This window comes from Panthera uncia, assembly GCF_023721935.1.
Source record: "Panthera uncia isolate 11264 chromosome D3 unlocalized genomic scaffold, Puncia_PCG_1.0 HiC_scaffold_8, whole genome shotgun sequence".
In the NCBI taxonomy this organism is placed as follows: domain Eukaryota; kingdom Metazoa; phylum Chordata; class Mammalia; order Carnivora; family Felidae; genus Panthera; species Panthera uncia.
This window is the reverse complement of record NW_026057586.1, coordinates 78,278,414-78,290,023: the sequence shown is the minus strand read 5'-3', so window position 1 is coordinate 78,290,023 and position 11,610 is coordinate 78,278,414. Positions and strand designations below refer to the sequence as shown.

The 11,610-nt window shown below is 51.1% G+C and overlaps 1 non-coding gene across 1 annotated transcript; it reads right to left on the bottom strand.

Moving 5' to 3' along the window:
* Window positions 1-8,012: 8,012 nt before the first annotated feature.
* LOC125914942 (U6 spliceosomal RNA) lies at window positions 8,013-8,117 on the bottom strand. The gene has a single exon (XR_007455494.1). It is a non-coding gene; the product is annotated as a U6 spliceosomal RNA (small nuclear RNA).
* Window positions 8,118-11,610: the final 3,493 nt, after the last annotated feature.

Genomic DNA, 11,610 nt, shown 5'->3' with positions numbered 1-11,610 from the left:
TATACATTTGTGCACTTATTTATGGAGCTTGGAGGAAAGTATGTGTCCTCGCAGGGATGCTGGGAAGCATGCGCGAAGAAGGCCCTTGGATTCAATTTTTTATTCTTCTCGCTGCCAGACCTGGAGCAAAGAACTTCATGTCTTTGTGTTTCAGGTTTTCCCCCTGTAAAATCAGGACCCTAAGGCCTACTTTATAGATCGCTGTGTAGAGACGGGAAGGGATAAGCATATACAGCACCTGCCCTAGCTAATCTTCTGGAATTCTTGGGAGACCCACATGAGCTGCTAACCTTTCCAAGAACACAGATCACCTAGGGAAGCAGCCCACACTGCTGGGGCTGAAGTCACAGTTTGGGGAGGCAGGTCCCTTGAAGAGATTCTCCAAAAGCGGTGATTTTATAATCTCAAAGGTAATAGATTACAGTTGTTAAGGCTATGATAAAAAGGCAGAGGACTCTAGGAACCTGCGTAGTGTAGATGAAAAGCGAAGTCCCCCCAGAACGTTACCGGCTTTCTTCTGCCCTTGCCCCGCCCCCTGCAGAGCAGCCCCGCCCCAGCGAAGCCCCACCCGGACCCCGCCCCCGATGTTAGCGCGGGCTACGCCCCCTCAACTCCCAACTCCCTAGGTTGGAGGCTCCCACCTGCGCGAAGCATTTGGTACCCAGGTGGGAATGGAGGGCATTCGATGGGCGGAGATGGGAGGGCTGGAAATTGACAGGGTGAGAATTGGGGAGACTAATCCCTCCCCCTCCGGTCCCCGCTCTTCACTCACCCCCTGGTTGAGGGCCTGGGCCTTTGCATAATGTAAGTACTTATTTAATGCAAGCCCCAGCTCCAGAGTTCTTCATTTGTCTTTCTGTCCTTCACATGCCAATGTGCTTCCGCCTCTTGTCTGTCTAGGTTGACGCGCCTGGAGAGGATGGTGCTTCCCAACGGCTCCTGTTCGACCCCCAACCCCGGGCCAAGGGCACGGAGAGAAGCTGGGGCGGGGGACCAGCGGGAGGAGAGAGAGCACACCATATGACAGGCTTCTGGAAATAGATCCCATGCCAACTTGGATTCTGTCCTTCTCTCCAATAAAAGGAACTTTTCGCTTGTGTGTGTGTGTGTGTGTGTGTGTGTGTGTGTGTGTGTGTGTGTTTCAAACACGCTCTAAAATTTTTTATTTAAAGAGACTGGTTCCTAGCCATCTGATTGGAGGCATCGCAGTGCAGAAGCGAAGCTGAGTCCGGCGCGTGCTGGCGCGCGCGCGCGCGCGCGCGCACACACACACACACACACACACACACACACACACCCCTCCTCCCGAGGTTTTCCCGAATGTATCTACTCCGGTTACAACTAGACGCGGCCCCTCCCCCACCTCGCCTTTCCCCTTCCTCCCCTCGATCTTGGGAGGAACATTCTCTGTGTCTTCCCAAGTCCCCGGGGGGGACCTTCTATGGTGGAGTGGGGGTGGAGGGTACTACGACGAAGACCAGAAAGAACAAATTAGATAATCAAAAGAATTATAGTAATTGCTTTCACTTTCCCCGAGCCCGCTCTGCGGATGCTCTCCCCCGCCCCTTCCCTGGCTTTCTGTCTGTCGGGAATACTCGGTCTTTCCGATCCCCACCCCTCCCCCAGACTCCTCCTCTCCTCTCCCCTCGCTCGCGCGTTCCCTCTCTTCCTCCGTTTTCTGGTGTGCTGGAACGTTCAGCGGAATATGATGAATGATCACCTGTCACGGCTTGTTTATTATAATGCAGGCAATCAATTACACATCCCCAACGCTGGCCGGCCCGCAGGAAATTTATATGCTCAGCACAAACCAATGTGAAAATGGAATCTCATTTGCCAAATGTCTTTCTCCCCGTACAGCGCGATGATTACAGTCTGTGTTTGTTTCAACAGTCGCGTACAACTGACAGTGCCATCATTTACTGCCTGGCTCAGGTCACGTTACTCTAAGGCTTTATTTATTGTGTTACGATGGCCAGCACAGGAAAAGGACAAGGGTGTCTGTCAGGGATGCCACCATGTTAAAAAGTGGGCGGGCCGGGCCGGGTTCCCGGCGGGCGGCGGGCGACACTGCAGTCTCAGCCCCTGCCCTGGGCTCTGCCTCCCCAGGCCTGCTCCCCCAGCATCCTTCAGCGGGGGGGCTTCTGGGCTCCCTGGGGGGAGGCAGCTCTGGGTGTCAGACGCTCCACAGGTTCCGGGGCTCAGATCCGAGGGACCAGCGTTGGAATTCCGGGTCTGCTACTGCCTAAGTTGTGTGTGGCCGGGGATTCACCCTCCTTATCTGGAAAATGGGAGTTTTAATACCCTCCTGGCAGAAACATTGTGATGTCTGAGATATCAGAGGTGTGGATAAATGTTAGTGCTGGTGACTTCAGATCCGGCTCTGGCCAGCCTAAGGCCCACCCATCCGGAGGCAGGGAGGAGAGGTCCCGTTAGAAGAGAGATGTGTTGGAATTCATGCCCTGTGTTAAAATCTCTCAGTCCTCTTCTTTCTGAGACTCGGCTGTCTCAAGATCTTAAGTTTCCCTTCCGGGTGGAGTTTTGCACTTTTGTTTCCTCTGCAGGGGACACATAGTGTGGTTTGGGGAAAATAAAATGATCACTTTTGCTCTACTTCTGTCGCTATCATTGTAAAAGTACGCATGGCAATCCCAGCCCGGCCAGCTGTGTGACCTCAGGCAGGCTGGTCCCTTCACCTCCCCGAGCCTTGCATTCCTGCCTTGCGAAGTGAAGAGTAACTTCTCAACTATCCGCCCCGGTCTTGCTGGCAGGGATCCAGAGTGTCCATGGGTGTAGACGGGGTCGTGCAACCTGGAGCATGCGCTGGTCACCTCTTCCCATGGGGAGTTCTGGTTGGTCTTAGAGGTTTTGCTGCATAAAGGGTTGACCCAAATTCGTAGCACTCGCAGTACTCCACATAAAGTAGGAGATCAGTAATGAGGGACAGGCAGGGTCTCACAGGTGTCTTCAACTGCTCTCGTGTTGTATCGTTCTTTATTATTTTGTGTATTCATTTAATGGCTGTTCCCAGCATATAGTTTCTATTTGGCACATCCTAAAGGAATCAGTAAATGTTCGTGGCGTTAATGGATGGATGGATGGATGGATGGATGGATGGATGGATGGATGGCTACTTAAATTCATCACGAGGAAAGAAGGAAATTCATCACGGGCAAAGAAATAAATTCATCCCTGTTGTGAAAGGGATGGGCCCTGGTGAAGGAATAGTTCCCACTCCTGATTTCACGGAATCAGGCTATTCTACACATGCCCAGCCTTGTGTGGGTGCCCAGCGTGATACATACTACACGTATTCAGACAATGCCCACTGGTGACAGATCACATGCACGTCCTTCTGACTACTCCCACTCACCCCTCACACCAACATCCCCTGGACAAACTTCCCACCATCCTTGCATCCCACGTTGCCTTGAAATCTCCGTGCTTCCCTAAATGATGGGCTCCTCACGGACAGGCAGCTAGACCTCATCCCCAAAATGCCTAGCAAGGTGGCTGCTGAAAACAGATGCTTTTCAGTCAATCAGTAAAGATGATCTTTTCTATACGCTGATGTATGGAATACGACTTAGAATTCCATTAAACCATGCCGCGTCAGGGGAAAAAATGATGCAGGTTCGTATTTAAAAAGCAAAAAAATTAACAGCTGCCTCATATATTTCGGTCAAGTGCTTTGGATTTGTAGAAGGGATTTCTTTCTATAAATATAATTATTAGTCGCCATGATTATAGTAATAATGGGGGCGGGGGTGGCACAGAGCTCTGCCTGCCCAGCAGGGTGGGCTCTTGGTAGAGCTGGGTATTCCCTCTGCTGACTTGCTTCACTAGTTGACTAACAGACCTTATTCCCTGGCCGAGCCGATTCATATGCGACCAATCAAGTACTGTGGGATCCTGGGGGAAAAGCAGCCTGTGTTTGCTGCTGCTTTGACAGTTGAGGCTCCAAGAGGGGCTGGCAAACAATGGGAAATGAAACATTTGAGTGGTTGCAAAAAATTCCGTGGGAAATCCCCCCTGGTGATATTTATGTGCCATGGCTGTGACAAGGGGGGCTGGGGGCTTTCGATTTCAAGGGTTCTTGAGCAGACCACAATGGTGTTCTGAGACGGCATTCCCCGGGAACAGCTCTCCGGAGCCACAGAAGGCCAGTCTGTCTGTCCAGGGAATATTGGGCCACACGCATGATGTTGGTTATGAACTGCAATGGATTGTCAGAAGCTCACCCACAGCTGTGGGGCTCAGGCCTCTGAACCTGAACCTTCTGCTGTAAAACAAATTCAGCTTAACTGCTCCCCTAGATTTTCCCTAGCCTCAAGAGCCTGGGGGCTTATATAACTGGGGGCTGCCCTCAGGCTCAGCCCTGCCTCCCGAATTGTGGGAACCTTAGCCCCCTGCAGACCACTCCCATCATATTGAAAAAGCCAAAATCAGGGCCTCATACACTCCCCATGGCATTTTTTCCGGGTAATGTGTGACCTTCATTCCCATTTGTAATGGACATTTATTTGTCTGTTGCTCCCCCCACTCCCACCCTTATTAAGAGAATAAAATGGACTGATATTAACCAGTCTTTGCTTTGCTTTCCCTAGAACTGAGACATATTCAAGACTGCCCACTGTTGCTAATGTCCTGCTGCTGCTGTGATATATGTGTTTATAGATCAGCTTAAAGGTGAGGTTTATAGCTTCTTAGAGACACTTAGGGGGTAAGAAAACCGAAACTTCTGGGGATAAATAACTTGCCTGTGGGTATCGGTTGGTCCTGAGGTTTCAGTTGCAAAATGACAAGCTCCTATCTAAAATGGACTTAAGACAGATCCAAGGTGTATTGGATTATTTAACTGAGAAGAAAGAGTTTTATTAGCTTCAGTCACGGCTGGATCTAGGCCCTCAGTGAAGTCTTCAGGAGTTTGCTTCTCTTTGGCTCTTTGGCTCTGTTTTTCCCTGTATTGGGTTCATTTTTATTTTTTAAATATTTCTTTAATGTTTATTTTTGAGAGAGAGAGAAGAGCAGGGGAGGGGCAGGGCAGGGGGGGGGGGACAGAGGATCCGAAGCGGGGTCCATGCTGACAGCAGAGAGCCTTATGCAGGGCTCGAACTCACGAACCTTGAGATCATGACCTGAGCCAAAGTCGGACACTTAACCAACTGTGCCACCCAGGCCCCCCTGGTTTTGTTTTTAGATGGGCTCTCTCCACCCTTTTACATTTTCCTGAAGTCAAATCCAAGCTTTTTCCTTGGATGAGGGTTAGGTCCGGTGGCGTCTGATAGGTCCAGCTGCCCGTTGCCAAATCAATGACTATGGCAAGGGGGACAGAATGATCTGATTGCCCAGGCCCCAGTCATGTGCTCCCTGCCCAAGCACAGCCAAACCACACACATGCAGCAAGAGTGAATGGGTCCCCAGCGAATGCTGGACGCTTTTACCAGAAGGAGGAATGAACACTGTCTGGGCAGGAAGACCTGATGTCCTATACTCCCATGTCACACTGTCAGGAAGGGGCAGGCCAATCTGCCCTCTACCTTCTCCATGCTGCGGGAGACCACCTCGAGGACCCCCTAATGCTCTAGCCCTCCCTGGGACTCCAGCTCAATCCTGCCGCGTGAATTCACGCTGGTCGGCAGTTTTCAAAACATGCATCTTGGGAGCTTGCGGGAGGGAGGAAGAGAGTGGAGGGGAGGCAAAGAGGATGGGTGATAGAACTCAGAGGCTGTGCCTACGGGACCCCTCCTTCTGCCCCTATTTCAACCACGCGGCAATTCTTGTGTCCGTTCGTACCTTCCGCTCCCTTGTACGCTCTCATTTCAAGAAACAGCTCCTCCTATTTTTAAGGCTTGATAATCAAGTGATTTTTCCACAACGCTTGCCCTCTCACTCATTCATAAATGAGGAACAACAGCTCAGAAAGAGGCAGGAACTTGACCAAGGCCATGCAGCAGGACAGTGCAGAGTGAGTCCGAGAAATCACACCTCTGGATGCCCACCATCTCCTGCCCTTCCCACCTGCAGGGCTGCAGGCGGGTTAGAGATCCGTGGGCTGAGACCACCACATGCACCCCCGCCACACAGGGCTGATTTATTAGCCAAAGAGGAAGATCTTAACACTAATGGAGCACTTTCCAGAGCAGAGCAGAAAGAGGGAAGCTTTTTGAAGCTTTTTTTCTAGTCTCTGGGCACAGGCAGCCACGGGGGACTCACTTTGTAGGTAGGATCCTACCAGAAGGGAGAACAACAGCCAGATCCCTGCTACTCCCTCCTCATTAGGGGGGCTTACATCACCGTTCCAGAAGAACCTACGTGAGTAAGCCATGTGCTTCTGTTCAGGATGTTTACAAACAACGAACTGTTCTGCTTTGCGCTCCAGGGTCTGCGGAGCTGGTCTCCTGGCACCGACCCTGCCCCATATTTCACACACACCTTTGTGCAGCAAGGGCCACTGCTAATCATCAACTAACCCTTCTGAGTGCTTAGTTGTTCCCGGAACTGTGTGCTAAGTGCTTGACAGGTATCATGTCATTAAATCCTCCCGTAGGTACTATTGTTACCCTCATTTTACAGGGGAGGAGACAGAGGTGCAGAGGGATGAATTAATTTCTTCAAGGTCCTCAGATAGCTTCAACCTCAGGCAATCAGAGTCAAGCGCGTGAGCTCTTAGGTGCCTTGCTACGCAGGACGCACGGCGAGCGCTTCGGACAAGGAAGAGGTAGACTGCCACCACACCGGCACACAGACAGACAGAAAGTTCCCTGCTTCCTTCATTCAGTCCCTTCCTTCTACCACCCAGGGGCTTCTGGCGGAGTCTGAGGAGCTCTGGGTTTCCCTTTCTCCTTTTCTCCCACACTCTCTGCCCCGTGGCTTCAGCAAACACGCACAGGGGATTCCAGGGAGAGAACTATTATATTACTGAGTGGGCACGGCTCATAAGGTGCCAGCGGAACACGGGTAAGTCAGGTACAGAGAGGCACGCGGTCTCATTACTTAGCCTACCTTGCAGCAGCTTATTGAATTAGTGCGATTCGTAACATCTTCAACTTGGATCTCCTCCAGGCCAGCCAGCTGGTGCATTCAGTACTACTCAGCTCGCCTTAACTCAATTAACTAAGCCGGGCTGAGCCGGGCTGAGCTGAACTCAACAAGTATTTCTTAAGCACTGAGCTGGCTGCAGGGGGAAAAAAAAAAAAAAAAAAAAAAAAAAAGAAAAAGAAAAAGAAGAAAAAAACCCAGAACACAAAACCAGAAAAAACAAAGGAGGGTAAAGTGCAGACTCCACCAGACGTGGCCCTGACGGAGATGCCCTGCGTTCCCAACGGCACGATATAGCACCCTCGCTTCTCAGGGCCACCTCCGCGGTGCTTCCCACGTCGGCACACGCCACCGGGGTTGTGATGTGCTGCTTCCTATTTTTCTTTAAATAAACAAACTTTCCTTTAAGCAAACTAATTTCCTTCTTTAAGCTTCATGTTTAAAATTATTAAAACAAAAGTGACAACGTAAAATCAAGCGTTTTGAAGGGGACGGTTCCGGGGGGCGTTCGGTACCCCCACGGAGTTGTGAAACCACCACCCCCTCTGTCTCATCGCCAAACATTTCCACCACCCCCCCCCAAAATAAAACCCCACCGCCGTGAAGCAGTGTGTCCCCAACCCCACCTCCTCCAGCCCCTCACGGCCGCTAATCTACTCTTGGTCCCCGTGGGTCTGCCTGTGCTGATTTCACACGGATGGAATCATACAGTGTGTGGCCTCTTGTCCTTGACTTCTTTTACCCAGAATCATGTTTTCGGGGTCCATCCATGTGGGAGCATGCATCAGTATTTCATCGCTCTTTATGGACAAATGATATTCTACTGTATGGATAGACTACATCTTATTTACCCATTCATCTGCTGATGGGCATTTTGAGCCAATTCTGCCTTTTGGCTACTGCGAATAGTACTGATAAATAAGGGTCTTTTATCTATTTATTTTATTGAGGTATCACTGACATAACATTGTGAAAATCTGGACCGCTTCACGAATTTGGGTGTGATCTTTCGGGCAGAGGCCATGCCAATCTCTGTAGCATTCGGATTTTCATAGATGTCCTGACGAAGTGAGGACATAAACTCAGGGAGTTTATTTAAAAAAAATTTTTTTTAACGTTTATTTATTTTTGAGACAGAGAGAGACAGAGCATGAGTGGGGGACAGGCAGAGAGAGAGGGAGACACAGAATCTGAAACAGGCTCCAGGCTCTGAGCTGTCAGCACAGAGCCCGACGAGGGGCTCGAACTCACCGACCGCGAGATCACGACCTGAGCCGAAGTCGGACGCTTAACCGACCGAGCCACCCAGGCGCCCCTCAGGGAGTTTATTTTAAAAGGAAATTACTGTAGGGCCACCTGGATGGCTCAGTCGGCTAAGCGTCTGACTCTTGGTTTCGGCTCAGGTCGTGATCTCACGGTTTCGTGAGCTCGAGCCCTGCGTCGGGCTCTGTGCCGACAGCATGGGGCCTGCTTGGGATTCTCTCTCTCTCTCTCCCTCTCTCTCTGCTCCTCCCTTGCTCTGCTGTGTCTCTCTCAAAATAAATAAACTTTAAAAAAATAAATAAAAGGATGCTACTGTCAATAGGAACTTCTATTTTTGAACTGGCAGTCAAATGGATACATAAGTATGAGGAGTAAAAAGTTCACCTGCAGAGCACATAAAACCACCCCAGGCTCCCCCAGATACAGCTATAAACATTCCGAGCAGGTACTGGATGTGGCTGGCCTTGAGTCTGCAGCCTGGCTTTGCCATCTGTTTGACTCTGGGCAAATGTTCCTGTCCTCCCCCTGCCTCAGTCCCCTCCTCTGTAAAATGATAATACTTGTGAGCACTTCCTCCCGCAGCTGGGAGAGTTAAAATCACGGACACAATGCTCAGCACCGTCGGACACACAGTCAGCACTCAATATGTGAAAGCTGGCAGCCGGGCACCCCGTCCTGTACCCAGCGACAGTAACAGTCCTGGGAGCTAACAAAGCAAACGTCCTGCTGCGTGCTAGGAGCCGGGCGAAGTGCCTGGCCTGCGTTATTTCACGTGCACCCACAACGTCCTACGAGGCCGACATTGTTACCCCCGTTTTGTAGGTCAGAAAATAGGCAGAGAGAGGTGGTGCCGGGAGTGGGAGGTCGCACGGCTAAAGGCTTGAGCTCTCGGGAAAGTTTAAGGGCGACATGAGAAGTGACCAAGAGCCCGCTGGAATGTCAGGGCTGTTCCCGGGCAGAGGTGATTAACTGTAAAACCAGTGCCCGGGCCCTCGAGACTGCCAAGCTGGCAAGTCACAGCAAACCTGGCCTGCGGGTTCCACCCCACTGGAGTCCTCCTGGCTGCGTCTCTTTCCTGAGCTGCTCCTTGTCAGGTCTGCCAAGACAGGGCTCCCCCAGCGCCGGGTCTAGGACTTCACGTCTTTTCAAGGGGACTCACCTCTCCCGGTTAATGGACTTTCCTGCCCTCCCCACACCCTGTCATCTCCCAGTGTCCCCAAAGCCGCCCCTTTGCTCTGCAATCTCTCCCCTTCCACGCGGTGTCTGAGCCCCCGACACTGGCACGCAGCCTCCTACTAATTATCCACCGCTTGTGCAAAAATGAGCGCCTCTCAAGTTCACACCCACCCCGTACGCCTTCGCCGACCGGGCTGGGCATGACCGACCGTTTCGGTCCGCGTGGGGAATCCGGTCTCGTGCGAGGGTGGCACTTAGCATCGGGGTCGCGTCCGGTTCCTGGGGCTGCCATGACATAGGGTTCCAAACCGGTGGCTGAACAAATGTATCCTCCCAAGATCTGGAGCCCAGCAGCCTGAAATGAAGCTGTCGGCAGGGCCATCCCCCCTCCCTCCGGGAGAGGATCCTTCCTTGGCTCTTCCCGCTCTGGTGGCACCAGGTATTTCGTGGCTTGTGGCCACTGCACTCCCATCTCTGCCTGTGTTCACATGGCCTCTCCCTGTGTGTCTCTGTGTGTCCTTTTCCGTCTAAGAACACCTTGTCATAGGATCCAGGGCCCTCCCTAATTCAGCATGATCACCTCCATGCATACCTTAACTACCCCTGCAAAGATCCTGTTTGCTAATAAAGTCACATTCCAAGACTCCAAATAGACACAGAATTGGGGCAAACTGCTCAACCCTCTACAGACATCTTCAAATAGAAGATGTGCCTGATAGTCTCTGAGGCAGGTTTACTGAGCCCAGTGGGTACAGACGCGAAGGGGTTTAATCTTCCCCCGAAGACCATCACCGGCCATCTTCTTACAAATCTTCCTTCCCCGGCCCTCAATGGCACCCTGGGCAGATGTTACAGCTTTCTGGCAAGTTTCCAGTAATAATCAGGCCAGTCCAGGTCAGACCAGTTTAACACATTCGCTTTTCCCCACCACCCTCCAACTCAGCTTTGCCCTAGGGCCTGGGAAGCCTGGCATGCACATGGCCACACCTCGCCCCGGCTCCTTCCTGAGGCTTCCTTACGCGTCTGGTTCCCAAAGTGCACCAAAGAGGATGATTCCACGGACAACCAAATTTGGCCAGTGCATATTCAAACAACTTGCCCAGATTGTGTTTACTTTAGACTCCGTGGATGTGTGGAAGCACATCCAAGAGCCGGGGGTCTCCAAACTCGTACAGTCCAGGAAACTATTTTTCCACAGAGCCTTCTTCTGCTCTGGTATTCCCCAGAGCACACTCGGGGAAATATTAGACTATATAAAATATTGTAAAATACAAAATCTATCCACAACCGTTATGCACGCATAGCAATAGAAGATGAGTTTTGAGTAAATAACGCCAGCTCAGGAACGATTTTGTGATTTATTCAGAAAACTGGCTTCCGGACCACTGTGGATAAGACCCAACTTGGCCGGAAGATGTGATCCCTCGGCAGAGCCGCATGGACAGCTCAGCTGGCCAAATTTTACTCTCAGAAAGGATCAGAGAAGAAAATGCTCTGATTTCCCTAAAGCCCTGTTTCAGCAGCCAGGAGGGTGTAACTCTCATATTGAAAAGCGGGTCGTTTCAAGAAAAATTTCCATTATCGCGTAGTCCTATAATGTGTGCAATTATGTTCTGCAAATTCAACTATAAGCACTCAGCAGAATAGTAAAAATAACAACAATAACATAATAACGAGAGAAAAGACAGGATAAATGAACGTAAGCACCAGGCAGCCTTCTGCCTGCCATCCTTCTCCCGAGTAGAACGGGGGTCCATTCAGCCTCCACTGCTGCCTGCCTCTCGGCTCTCAGCATGAGTCTAGTGTTTCACTGTCTACTGTTTTCACATAGTGTGGCATCTAAACGCTGGCCAACTTCTTCATCTGGAGCTCAACTGCCAGTCGACAACCTTCCCCAGCACCGCAGACAACCTGGTAACCTTGGACTGATGGAGAACAGGCCCTAGGCTCTCATTTAATGTCTCTCTGAGGGGTTTCGCGGGTCATCTCTGACCATGGGAATGTGCGTTCCTCCCAGGAGTTCCGTAAACTGTAGAGCTTCTCCAGCACATCCGATGGGACTCCCCCGGAGTCTCCAAGCTGAACAGAATCTGGTTTTGTCCGGACCGTCAAGGCAAATATTTTCTCAAC